Below are 15197 nucleotides of genomic sequence, written 5' to 3'. Positions count from 1 at the left end.
CATGATGGCTTCCCCACACACCATCCTTAAATTTCTCTATGGCCAGGACAGACACCCTGAAATTAAAGGGGTGTTCCATACCCATGTGCTGCGAGGGGCACGCTCCCACATAATCACAGATATCATCTATACGGTGGTCACCCCACATAACGACACCTCTGTATAAAATCCATCGTAGAGACGGCTGACAATGTCAGCTCCATCCTGTCCGCTCCGGACTATCTGCCAGAAGCTTATTCTAGTGTGAAGGAACCACAAATATGGCTGCTACTCGCTGTGTCACCTGCCCCAAACCCACCGACATAACCACAGCCGAAAATCAATCCAAGCCTCAATATCATCGTTCTTATGTGAAGAGATAATTAAGAGGCAGAAAATAAGACAATTATCAGCGTGTTCTTATAGAAAGAAGATGATAGAAGATGATCTGCAGATAAATAGATAGATGATAGATAATAGATAATAGACAGATAAATAGATAGATGATAATAGATAGATGGATAGATAGATAGATAATAGATAGATAATAGATAATAGACAGATAGATAGATAGATAGATAGATAGATAGATAGATAATAGATAGAAAGATAATAGATAGATAATAGATAGATAATAGATAATAGATAATAGACAGATAAATAGATAGATGATAATAGATAGATAAATGATAGATAGATAGATAGATAGATAGATAGATAGATAATAGATAGATAGATAGATAGATAGATAGATAGATAGATAGTAGATAGATAGATAGATAGATGATAGATAGATAGATGATAGATAGATAATAGATAGAAAGATAGATAGATAATAGATAATAGACAGATAGATAGATAGATAGATAGATAGATGATAGATAGATAGATAGATAGATAGATGATAGATAGATGATAGATAGATGATAGATAGATAGATAATTGATAGATAATAGATGATAGATAGATAATAAATGATAGATAGATAATAGCACACATAATAATAATAATAATAATAATAAATAATAATGTTATTTCTATAGCGCCAACATATTCCGCAGCGCTTTACATTTTAGAGGGGACTTATACAGACAATAGACATTACAGCATAACAATAACCACATAGACCACAGATACCAGGAGGAGGGAGCGCCTCTGTGAAGAAATCAGGGAGACACACATAAAAATAAGTAACTTTGTCATTTTTGCTATCAGAGAAATCTTCTTCTCTGTCGGCTCGGATTGATCTTTCTCAGTGTCTTCGGTGAGTTCAGATTTCCCATTCCTCCGCCAGGAGATGACAGTTGGTGCTTATTCAGTTCTATGGAGGGGGGGATCTAGAGGCGACACAGACATTCCTGATCGATTGTTTCGTTGATTCTTTTTCATTTCTTATTTCTTCACAGTTCTCCAAAGTAACGAAAAAATAGCCTCCCAGCCGTCATGTATCCTGACCATGTACAGCAGAGGATTGTCACAGTGTGGCCGTCAGTGATGCTGACCTGTAAATATATGTAGATATGTGGGAATCGGGGACAACCCGCCCCGGTCTGGGACTCTTCTAACCTTCTCTTGACTGATCCCTGGCTTCTCCTGGACTGATATTATATTGGACTGATCGTCCTTGCACAAGAATCCGGCTGGTGACATTGACGACATGAATGATCAACAACAATCTGGACACAGAAACGGATCTGGAAATATCCGGAAAACCAATCAATGACTCCGTTCTCAATCAATAAAGGATCTCTCATAAAAATGTTTGCCTGGTGCCACTGAACCCATCTATTATACCCGCACCGTGCACTTATTTGATGTTGTAAGGGTTTTCTTTTTTATCATTTTTTTGACTTTTTTTTTTTCTTACCAGAATGCGGAGTGTCTCTCTCTGGAGGACCTGTCCTGTGTTACACACACAGCACATTGATGGAAATTGTGTAATACTTCATTTCACCAGTGGAGGCAGTGCAGAGAAACTGGACACTTACTACCAGGTTTCCCAAAGATCACACAGATCACAGGAGGCAAAATGGAATTGTCCAATGTGAAAAATAAGAGTATTTTTCATATTTTTTTATTTCACACACACTTGGGGAGTTTTTTTTCCATGTGTTTTTTTGCACGAAAACTGTTCAAAATCCTTCTCAAAAGCTGCTTCAAACACTCTTGAAAAACTCAACTTTAATTTCTATGGCAAAGATTTTGGAGAGTTTTTTCACCAATTTAACAAAAAGATCCAGTGAGAACACATCCTTAAAGGGAATCTGTCAGCAGGATGGAATCCGATCCAAAACTGGGCACCGTCCAATCAAAATGCTGCAGTGAACTCTTCGGAGAGTAAAAAAAACATTTCTAAAATGCTTAAAATAAAAACTGCTTCATGACCAAAAAAGTCATTGTTTTTGACTGTCTAAAAAACCCCTCTGTGTGCTCATGACTAAATAAAGGTAAAATTGTAAAATTGGCTTCAGACAGAGAGACCGGTCACAGCAGCTCATGTCGGCCCACAGCTGACAACTAGACTCACCTACTTTTCATTTTTATTATTCTTTTATTTTACTCTTTTTTTTTGCACTTTATTTTATCTGTTCGCTGGTTTTGTTTTGTATTTTTTGTTTTTTTCTGTATTTTTGTTTTTAATTTTGCCATTGTGGGCAGAGTTTGAGGTTTCATGCCAGTGTCCTATCCCCTGATGAAGCCGCACATGGGGTGAAACGTGTTGGAGGAACTTGTGCTATAAATTCTGATTGTCCTATTAATCCTAATCCTAATAAAAGCAACATTTTATGGTTTGATAGAGAGGGATGTTTGTGGGGTTCTACCCACTTTATTAATAATTCTAATATTCCTCCCAAGCCGTCCTCAATTTTTGGTTTGATATCTCCTGTAGAGTGTAATCTTTTATGATCATCACTATGTATAGCACAGGTGATCGGATAATCACAGCTTCAAGTAAGCTATTAAAGAAAGTACAAAGTGAGAAAAAAAAATTAAAAAAAAAATATGAAAAAATAAAAAAAACATAAAAGTTCAAATCACCCACTTTTGCCCCATTAAAAATAAAACATTTAAAACACGCATATTTGGTATCGCTGCATTCGTAAAAGTCTGAGTTATCAAAATATAAAGTAAATTAATCCGATCGGTAAACGACGTAACGAGGAAAAAAAATTTAAAACACGAGAATGACGTTTTTTGGCCCACAGCAATATTGCAATATAATGCGATAAGAAGCGATCAAAAGATCGTATCTACCCCAAAATGGTATCAATAAAAACATCAGCTCAGTGCACAAAAAATAAATCCTCACCCAGCCCCAGATCCCAAAAAATGGAGACGTTACGGGTCTCCGAAAATGGCAACATAAGCAAAAAAAAAATTCTTCATAGAAATTTCAGAATTTTTTTTCACCACTTTTAAAATAAACTAGACATGTTTGGTGTCTGCGTACTCGTACTGATGGGAAGAATCATAACAGCAGGGCAGTGTTACTATATAGCGAACATGGTAAATAAAAAAACTCTAAAAACTAATTGTGGAATTGCACTTTTCTTTGTAATTTCACAGCACTTGGAACTTGTTACCTACTTCCCAGTGCGTGACGTGATAAAATAAATGGTGTCATGCAAAAGTACAACTCATCCCATAAAATATAAGCCCTCATAGAGCCATATTGATGGGAAAATGAAAATGGTTATGGCTCTTGGAATAAGGGGAGAAAAACGAAATCACAAAAATGGAAAATCGCAAGGACATGAAGGGGCACTATGGCACTAGAGTGGATGATACATGCGCAGTGGCTGCACCTTGCAGGCGCCAGATTCTCTACGGTTGGTTCCGAAACATCTGCTGTATGAAATTCTTCTTTTCTCTGCTCTATGTAAAAACAGGAAGTCTCTTGTCCTTGCATTTATCATTCCCCTCTTCAACTTCTGACCCGACTGCTCCCTCCTTCCCACTACCATAGACTTTGCAGTGACTCACAAAATTGACCTCATGTTTTTACATAGAGCTTAGAAGGATTCATCTGTTTTCAACCACTTCATGACATGCGCCATATATATACTGCACAAGTCAGAAGCGGCTGTATGGGGCAGGCTCAGGCAGCGAGCCCGCCCCAATACTAGGCTGACGATGGCTGTGTATTACAGCGTCCGCCTGCCGCTAACAATCGCGGGTGGATCGGAGCGCCGCCCGCAATTATTAACCTGTCAATCTCTGTACTTCTGCCAATCGGCCCACTCATGACGTGATCGCGGGTCACCAATGGGTTGACATGACAGCCGGGGGTCAGCTATGGGCAAGTGTGGTGCTGGAAGAAAGCAGCCATGTTTTCCAAGCTCACTTCTGCTACATCTGCACCTTTTAGTTTGGGGTAAAGAGTGCAGTCATAAAGGTTGCGGCCATGACCTTGTCCATGCAGGATGGAGCGCGCCGACACCAGGGCCTATGTCAGCTGAAGGCGCATCCGAGAATCACGCCACAGTGACCTACAGGCTCCCTGCACTGCAATACAGGCCTCCAACCAATCAGAGGCCGGCAGCTAACCTCAGCATGCGTGCCTATATCAGATGCCATATAGCAGTGACATTATTCCACACCCATAGCACTCACGCCAGAGTCAGCTGCGGACATCTACGCCAGAGATAGACGAGGACACCGGACGTCGTGAAAGAAGGTGAAGGTGAGAAGAATCATTTGTGATTTTTTTTTTTAAATGTGTTAGCAAAAAACAAGGAACATTTTTACAGGATGGGCCCAGGAGGCGGGGCATTATTACTGGATGTGGACATTATACCAGGATGGGGGACATTATACAAGGAAGCGGCCCAGAATGAGGGACGTTATTCAAAGAAGAGGCCCAGAATGGGGGACATTATACAAAGAAGCGGCCCAGAATGAGGGACATATATACCAAGAGGAGGCCCAGAATGGGGGACATTATACAAAGAAGCGGCCCAGAATGAGGGACATATATACCAAGAGGAGGCCCAGAATGGGGGGCATTATACAAAGAAGCGGCCCAGAATGAGGGACATATATACCAAGAGGAGGTCCAGAATGGGGGACATTATACAAGGAAGCGGCCCAGAATGAGGGACATATATACCAAGAAGAGGCCCAGAATGGGGGACATTATACAAAGAAGTGGCCCAGAATGAGGGAAATATATACTAAGAGGAGGCCCAGAATGGGGGACATTATACAAAGAAGTGGCCCAGAATGAGGGAAATATATACCAAGATGAGGCCCAGAATGGGGGACATTATACAAGGAAGCGGCCCAGAATGAGGGACATATATACCAAGAAGAGGCCCAGAATGGGGGACATTATACAAGGAAGCGGCCCAGAATGAGGGACATATATACCAAGAAGAGGCCCAGAATGGGGGACATTATACAAGGAAGCGGCCCAGAATGAGGGACATATATACCAAGAAGAGGCCCAGAATGGGGGACATTATACAAGGAAGCAGCCCAGAAAGAGGGACATATATACCAAGAAGAGGCCCAGAATGGGGGACATTATACAAAGAAGCGGCCCAGAATGAGGGACATATATACCAAGAGGAGGCCCAGAATGGGGGACATTATACAAAGAAGCGGCCCAGAATGAGGGACATATATACCAAGAAGAGGCCCAGAATGGGGGACATTATACAAAGAAGCGGCCCAGAATGAGGGACATATATACCAAGAAGAGGCCCAGAATGGGGGGACATTATACAAAGAAGCGGTCCAGAATGAGGGACATATATACCAAGAGGAGGCCCAGAATGGGGGACATTATACAAAGAAGCGGCCCAGAATGAGGGACATACCAAGAAGAGGCCCAGAATGGGGGGACATTATACAAAGAAGAGGCCTAGAATGAGGGACATATATACCAAGAAGAGGCCCAGAATGGGGGACATTATACAAAGAAGCGGCCCAGTATGAGGTACATATATACCAAGAGGAGGCCCAGAATGGGGGACATTATACAAAGAAGCGGCCCAGAATGAGGAACATATATACCAAGAAGAGGCCCAGAATGGGGGACATTATACAAGGAAGCGGCCCAGAATGAGGGACATATATACCAAGAGGAGGCCCAGAATGGGGGACGTTATACAAAGAAGCGGCCCAAAATGAGGGACATATATACCAAGAGGAGGCCCAGAATGGGGGACATTATACAAAGAAGCGGCCCAGAATGGACATATACACCAAGAAGAGGTCCAGAATGGGGGACATTATACAAGGAAGCGGCCCAGAATGAGGGACATATATACCAAGAGGAGGCCCAGAATGGGGGACATTATACAAAGAAGCGGACCAGAATGAGGGACATATATACCAAGAGGAGGCCCAGAATGGGGGACATTATACAAGGAAGCGGCCCAGAATGAGGGACATAAATACCAAGAGGAGGCCCAGAATGGGGGACATTATACAAAGAAGCGGCCCAGAATGAGGGACATATATACCAAGAAGCGGCCCAGAATGGGGGACATTATACAAAGAAGCGGCCCAGAATGAGGTACATATATACCAAGAAGAGGCCCAGAATGGGGGGACATTATACAAAGAAGCGGTCCAGAATGAGGGACATATATACCAAGAGGAGGCCCAGAATGGGGGACATTATACAAAGAAGCGGCCCAGAATGAGGGACATATATACCAAGAGGAGGCCCAGAATGGGGGGACGTTATACAAGGAAGTGGCCCAGAATGAGGTACATATATACCAAGAAGAGGCCCAGAATGGGGGGACATTATACAAGGAAGCGGCCCAGAATGAGGGACATATATACCAAGAGGAGGCCCATAATGGGGGACATTATACAAGGAAGCGGCCCAGAATGAGGGACATATATACCAAGAGGAGGCCCAGAATGGGGGACATTATACAAAGAAGCGGCCCAGAATGAGGGACATACCAAGAGGAGGCCCAGAATGGGGGACATTATACAAAGAAGCGGCCCAGAATGAGGGACATTATACAAAGAAGCGGCCCAGAATGAGGGACATATATACCAAGAGGAGGCCCAGAATGGGGGACGTTATACAAAGAAGCGGCCCAAAATGAGGGACATATATACCAAGAAGAGGCCCAGAATGGGGGACATTATACAAGGAAGCGGCCCAGAATGAGGGACATACCAAGAGGAGGCCCAGAATGGGGGACATTATACAAAGAAGCGGCCCAGAATGAGGGACATTATACAAAGAAGCGGCCCAGAATGAGGGACATATATACCAAGAGGAGGCCCAGAATGGGGGACGTTATACAAAGAAGCGGCCCAAAATGAGGGACATATATACCAAGAAGAGGCCCAGAATGGGGGACATTATACAAAGAAGCGGCCCAGAATGAGGAACATATATACCAAGAAGAGGCCCAGAATGGGGGACATTATACAAGGAAGCGGCCCAGAATGAGGGACATATATACCAAGAGGAGGCCCAGAATGGGGGACGTTATACAAAGAAGCGGCCCAAAATGAGGGACATATATACCAAGAGGAGGCCCAGAATGGGGGACATTATACAAGGAAGCGGCCCAGAATGAGGAACATATATACCAAGAAGAGGCCCAGAATGGGGGACATTATACAAGGAAGCGGCCCAGAATGAGGGACATATATACCAAGAAGAGGCCCAGAATGGGGGGCATTATACAAGGAAGCGGCCCAGAATGAGGGACATATATACCAAGAGGAGGCCCAGAATGGGGGACATTATACAAAGAAGCGGCCCAGAATGAGGGACATATATACCAAGAGGAGGCCCAGAATGGGGGACATTATACAAAGAAGCGGCCCAGAATGAGGGACATATATACCAAGAGGAGGCCCAGAATGGGGGGCATTATACAAAGAAGCGGCCCAGAATGAGGGACATATATACCAAGAGGAGGTCCAGAATGGGGGACATTATACAAGGAAGCGGCCCAGAATGAGGGACATATATACCAAGAAGAGGCCCAGAATGGGGGACATTATACAAAGAAGCGGCCCAGAATGAGGGACATACCAAGAGGAGGCCCAGAATGGGGGACATTATACAAAGAAGCGGCCTATAATGGGGGACATATATACCAAGAGGAGGCCCATAATGGGGGACATTATACAAGGAAGCGGCCCAGAATGAGGAACATACCAGGAGGAGGCCCAGAATGGGGGACATTATACAAAGAAGCGGCCCAGAATGAGGGACATTTATACCAAGAAGAGGCCCAGAATGGGGGACATATATACCAAGAGGAGGCCCAGAATGGGGGACATATATACCAAGAGGAGGCCCAGAATGGGGGTCATTTTTACCAGGATGGGGAATATTATTGCCAGAATGGGGGACATAATTACTGGTAGGGGAAAAGAATGAGGGACATATTTTAGTGAAAAGGGCCAGGACAGGGACATTACACCAGGATGGGGACATTACACCAGGATGGAGGAAATTATACCAGGAAGGGACACAGAATGGGGAACATATAATAATGCAAGTGAAAAAACATGTTAACTAAATACAGTACATTATTTTCATGCACTATGCTATTTATTATTTACTGCAGGGTATTTGGTCATTATGTTTCTGTCTTTGTTTTCTTTCAGTTCAATGGCCAATGTGAACGTGCGCTTACACAAGTGCGCACAAGTTTATATCCCAGTTCATACCTTTGGGTATTTTCTCTGTCTGCCTCATGTGCATGTAAATGTGTGGCCTGCGTTTCCTTTGAGCTGGGCATTATATTGATGTGGTTTCTCATGGCTGTGTGTCCACCAGTTGGTCGCAGTCCATCACAGCCCTTATCCACATGCGTGTCACTTGAAAAACTGTAAGGTTTTTAACCCTTTCACACCGCAACCCTTTTTCGTTTTTGCATTTGTTCTTTGCTCCCCTTCTTCCCAGAGCCATAACTTTTTTTATTTTTCCTTCAATATGGCCATGTGAGGGCTTTTTTTTTGCCGAGCTAGTTGTACTTTTGAACGACACCATTGATTTTACCATGTCATGTGCTTAAAAACGGGTAAAAAATTCCAAGTGCGCCATTTTCCGATACCAGTAGCGTCTCCATTTTTCGTGATCTCAGGCTGGGTGAGGGCTTATTTTTTGCGTGCTGAGCTGATATTTTTATTGGTACTATTTTGGTGCAGATACGTTTTTTTGATCGCCCGTTATTGCATTTTAATTCAATGTTGCGGCCATCAAAAAAATGAAATGTAATTCTGGCGTTTTACCTTTTTTTTCGCCGTTTGCCGATAAGGTTAATTTTTTTTAATAGCTTGATAGAGCATGGGTTTCTGAACGTGGCGATACCAAATATGTCTATGTTTATTTTTTTATTGTTTTATTTTGAATGAGGCGAATTTTGGGGTGATTTGAACTTTTATATATTTTTATTTTTTTATATTTTTAAAAACTTTTTTTATTTTTTTGCCTGCTTTAATGGCCTCCATTGGAGACTAGAAGCTGCAGCACTTTGATTGGCTCTGCTAAATACAGGCGATGATCAGATTAAATGCCGCTGTCAGCAATTGACAGAGGCATTTAACGTGTTAACAGCCACGGGTGGATCACGATTCCACCCGCGGCTGTTAGAGGCACATGTCAGTTGTTCAAAACATATGAAAGGGAGCGACATGACATGCGCTGTACATGTACGGCGCATGTCGTGAAGGCGTTAATATTACAGTTAGGACCCCCCAGTTATGGTTGCCGTGACGAGGTGGGATGGCTTTGGCATTTTTTTTTAATCAAAAACCATGTTAACTAAGTACTCAGCTCACACGCTGCATGCACACCAGTTTATATCCCAGTTCATACCTTTTGGTCTTTTTTTTATTACTGGAAGTGTACCCATTACACCAGGAAGGGACATAGGATGGGAACATATATCACTGGAAGGAGCAAGGATAGAGACATTACACAGGATGGGGGAAATTATTAATGGAAGGGGAAGGGGGACATTATACCAGGAAGGTGCCCAGGATGGGGAACATTATTTCTGTCCAGCCCCTTCACCGATGCCTCCACCCTGTGCCAGTCATTACACTGGTTGCCCATTTGCTACATAATACAATATAAACTCATCTCTCTCACCCACAAAGCTCTCCACAGCTCTGCACCACCCTATATCTGCTCCCTCATCTCCGTCTATCGCCCTACACATGCCCTCCATTATGAAACTGACCTAAAACTAACATCCTCCATAATCTGAACCTCGTACCTCTATCTCCAAGACTTCTCCCGTGCTGCGCCAGTTCTCTGGAATGCACTATCCCAGACGATCCAACTGATACCTAGCCCACATGTTTTTGAGTGTGCTTCTTTAAACAAGCCTACCACCTCAACTCACTTACCTAACTCTCCCTTACTGCCTCCTTCTAAATATTCTTCAGAATCTGCCCCTCCTACTCATCTGTCTCCACACCCTCCATGCACATGATAACTATCTGATTATTGCACTTACACAGTTATCACACTTTTATATGACAATCCCTATTTATTATCATTGCGGAATCTGAAATAACCGGCACTTTTCACCTATTGTGTCCCCCCGTTTCCTTGTAGATTGTAAGCTTGCGAGCAGCCGGACCCTCACTCTTAATGTCACTGTCTCACCCTGTGTTCAATTTACTGTCTGTATATATCACCACTTAATTGTAAAGTGCTGCGGAATATGTTGGCCGCTATTAAAAATTACTATTATTAAATTATTATTATTACTGGAAGGAACCCAGGATAGGAGATAAATATTACAGAAAGGAGCCATGATGGGGACATAACACCAGGATGGGAGGAATTATTTTTGGAAGTGGCACAGGACGGGGTACAATATACCAGTAAGAGTTCAAGGATGGGGACACTATCACAGGAAGGGGCTCAGGATAGGTGACATTAGGGCAGGAAGGGTTCCAAGATGTTGGAAATTATTACCGCAAGGGGCCAGAATGGGAGACACTATTACGGGAAAGGGCACATGATGGGGGACATTATTAACGGAAGGGGCCCAGGATGGAGGACACCTTACCAGAAAGGGGCCCAGGGTGGGTGACAATAGTACAGGATGGGGTACATTATTACATTGTGTAGGGAGGAAAAACATATGTCGCATGTGATTCAGAATGCAGGTAGGGGCCCAGGCCCAAATTTTGCTCCAGGGCCCATCAGACTTTGGTTACGCCACTATGTAGGCTGTTGCTCTTGTCTGGAGCTCGGCCATCTGCACCGTGTAGTAGGTTGTTTTAGACTCCCTGGAGCTCAGCCATGTTCACCTCAGCTACATCTGTACTGTGAGTGTGTATATACATATGTATATGAATACATTTAACCCCTTCTTATAAGCCATGCTCCCAAGTTCTGATCTATTTTGAAAGGAGATGATATACCATACACAATATCACAGCGCCACCTAGTGGTAGATAGCCTAGTGGGCGCTACTGCACCCATGGAGCTGTATAAACTCCTGCTATCATCAGAGCGTGTAAGGGTCAGGAAAGGTGAAAGAGCGGATGTTAGGTGATTACATCTACCTGGAGTCAGAAGTAAACACTTATCCATGCTTCCTGCCGCCGAGCTTCTAATTTATATCCTTTACGCTAATTGGAACCCTAGTGGTTGTTATAGCAACAATTTACTGTTTATCTGATGCAATTGTAACAAGAATGATTAATGGTTATAATGCAGCTTTATATATCGCTTACACAAAGCTCAACGGTATAAAGATTTTGTTTGCAATTTTAACCACATAAGTGGCGGTGACAGCTGTGATTTTTGCATATATACAGTAGTTATATTCTTGTACATAGGAGCAGTATTCTAGCAGTTATATTCTTGTACATAGGGGCAGTATTATAGTAGTTATATTCTTGTACATAGGGGCAGTATTATAGTAGTTATATTCTTGTACATAGGAGCAGTATTATGGTAGTTATATTCTTGTACATAGGAGCAGTATTATAGTAGTTATATTCTTGTACATAGGAGCAGTATTATAGTAGTGATATTCTTGTACATAGGAGCAGTATTATAGTAGTTATATTCTTGTACATAGGGGTCAGTATTATAGTAGTTATATTCTTGTACATAGGGGCAGTATTATAGTAGTTATATTGTTGTACATAGGAGCAGTATTATAGTAGTTATATTCTTGTACATAGGAGCAGTATTATAGTAGTTATATTCTTGTACATAGGGGCAGTATTATAGTAGTTATATTCTTGTACATAGGAGCTGTATTATAGTAGTTATATTCTTGTATATAGGGACAGTATTATAGTAGTTATATTCTTGTACATAGGAGCAGTATTATAGTAGTTATATTCTTGTACATAGGGGGCAGTATTATAGCAGTTATATTCTAGTACATAGGGGCAGTATTATAGTAGTTATATTCTTGTACATAGGGGCAGTATTATAGTAGTTATATTCTTGTACATGGGGCAGTATTATAGTAGTTATATTCTTGTACATAGGGGCAGTATTATAGTAGTTATATTCTTGTACATCGGGGCAGTATTATAGTAGTTATATTGTTGTACATAGGAGCAGTATTATAGTAGTTATATTCTTGTACATAGAGACAGTATTATAGTAGTTATATTCTTGTACATAGGGGCAGTATTATAGTAGTTATATTCTTGTACATAGGAGCAGTATTATAGTAGTTATATTCTTGTACATAGGAGCAGTATTATAGTAGCTATATTCTTGTACATAGGGGCAGTATTATAGTAGTTATATTCTTGTACATAGGGGCAGTATTATAGTAGTTATATTCTTGTACATCGGGGCAGTATTATAGTAGTTATATTGTTGTACATAGGAGCAGTATTATAGTAGTTATATTCTTGTACATAGAGACAGTATTATAGTAGTTATATTCTTGTACATAGGAGCAGTATTATAGTAGTTATATTCTTGTACATCTGGGCAGTATTATAGTAGTTATATTCTTGTACATAGGAGCAGTATTATTGTAGTTATATTCTTGTACATAGGAGCAGTATTATAGTAGTTATATTCTTGTACATCGGGGCAGTATTATTGTAGTTATATTCTTGTACATAGGGGCAGTATTATAGTAGTTATATTCTTGTACATAGGAGCAGTATTATTGTAGTTATATTCTTGTACATAGGAGCAGTATTATACTAGCTATATTCTTGTACATAGGGACAGTATTATAGTAGCTATATTCTTGTACATAGGGGCAGTATTATAGTAGTTATATTCTTGCACATAGTTGCAGTATTATAGTAGTTATATTCTTGTACATAGGGGCAGTATTATAGTAGTTATATTCTTGTACATAGGGGCAGTATTATAGTAGTTATATTCTTGTACATATGGGACAGTATTATAGTAGTTATATTCTTGTACATAGGGGCAGTATTATAGTAGTTATATTCTTGTACATAGGGGACAGTATTATAGTAGTTATATTCTTGTACATAGAGGGCAGTATTATAGTAGTTGTATTCTTGTACATAGGGGCAGTATTATAGTAGTTATATTCTTGTACATAGGGGCAGTATTATAGTAGTTATATCCTTGTACATAGGGGCAGTATTATAGTAGTTATATTCTTGTACATAGGGGCAGTATTATAGCAGTTATATTCTTGTACATAGGAGCAGTATTATAGTAGTTATATTCTTGTACATAGGGGCAGTATTATAGTAGTTATATTCTTGTACATAGGAGCAGCATTATAGTAGTTATATTCTTGTACATAGGGTCAGTATTATATTAGTTATATACTTTTGAATAGGGGGCAGTATTATAGTAGTTATATTCTTGTAGATGGGATCAGTATAATGGACAGTATTATTGTGATTATATTCTAGAGGCTTTACAGTGGTATAGTAATAGTATCATCCATAGAAGAGTTACATGTGAGTAATTGATGTCGGTATCTATGGGAGCTGGGAGCGTCACTCTGTCCGAAGCCTTTATAGACAGCGCAGGCGCGACGCTCCTAGCGTTAGATTATAGCCAGTGTCCGTATTGTAGAAAAAAAAATGGCGCCGGAAAGCGCGGACTGCGCAGGCGCCGATTCCGGGAGCAGGGGGACATTTAGGAGCCGGAAACAGGGGGCGTGTGGACATGAGCCCGCCCTCATGACGTTGTGGCAGTTCATGCCACAGCAATTTCTTACTTACGGCACCTGATTCCGGCCCATGAATGTCCCCCTGCTCCCGGAATCGGCGCCTGCACAGTCCGCGCTTTCTGGCGCCGTTTTCTTGAAGACACACTGCAGTGTGTCTTCAAGAAAATGGCGCCGACACTGCAGTGTGTCTTCAAGAAAATGGCGCCGGAACATGCGGACTGCGCAGGCGCCGATTCCAGGAGCAGGGGGACATTTAGGAGCTGGAAGCAGGGGGCGTGTGGACATGAGCCCGCACTCATGACGCTGTGGCACTTTATGCCACAGCAATTTCTTACTTACGGCACCTGTTTCCGGCTCCTAAATGTCCCCCTGCTCCCGGAATCGGCGCCTGCGCAGTCCGCGCTTTCCGGCGCCATTTTCTTGAAGACACACTGCAGTGTGTCTTCAAGAAAATGGCGCCGGAAAGCGCGGACTGCGCAGGCGCCGATTCCGGGTGCAGGGGGACATTTAGGAGCCGGAAACGGGGCGTGTGGACACGAGCCCACACTCATGACGCTGTGGCAGTTCATGCCACCGAATTTCTTACTTAGGCCCCAGCACATACCAGGATGGGGACGTAGGATGACAGCACCACATCACAAAACAGGTCGCAGGATAGAAGCAGCACATGACAGAACTGGGGCGCAGGATCAAAGCAGCACATGACATAATGTGATCATCACATAACAGAATGCCAACATGCAGACGCACAAAACAGGATAAGACCACAGGATAGGGGCTGCACATGACAGAAAATGAGCGCAGGATAAGAGCAGTATATGACAGGTTGCAGGTACAAGATGGTAGCAGCACATAACAAAGTTAGGACACAGGATGGAAGCAGCACATACCAGGATGGAGACCATATACCAATATAAATGCTCTCCACCCGGGCGTAGAACGGGTTCAATAGCTAGTAATAAATATTGTGACAGGGTCACTGGCATCGGGCAGTTCTGGCAAATGCCAGAAGGGCCGGTGGCAGTCGTGGGCCGCTCGCGAGTGCCGACACCCCTTCCCCCCTGCCGCCAACTCACCCCCCGCCAGCGCCGCCACATTCAACTATACTGGCGTCTA

General features: G+C 42.5%; 1 long non-coding RNA gene across 1 annotated transcript in view; it reads right to left on the bottom strand.

The window, feature by feature from the left end:
* The window catches only part of LOC143792903 (uncharacterized), a 37310-nt gene extending 25769 nt beyond the window's left edge, over window positions 1–11541 (bottom strand). Inside the window, exon 1 of the long non-coding RNA XR_013219993.1 lies at window positions 11503–11541. This is a non-coding gene — a long non-coding RNA (uncharacterized LOC143792903). The remainder of the gene's footprint in view (window positions 1–11502) is intronic.
* Window positions 11542–15197: the final 3656 nt, after the last annotated feature.

This window comes from Ranitomeya variabilis, chromosome 1, assembly GCF_051348905.1.
Source record: "Ranitomeya variabilis isolate aRanVar5 chromosome 1, aRanVar5.hap1, whole genome shotgun sequence".
In the NCBI taxonomy this organism is placed as follows: domain Eukaryota; kingdom Metazoa; phylum Chordata; class Amphibia; order Anura; family Dendrobatidae; genus Ranitomeya; species Ranitomeya variabilis.
Note: the sequence above shows the minus strand (reverse complement) of the source record. Positions and strands in the feature narration are given on the sequence as shown.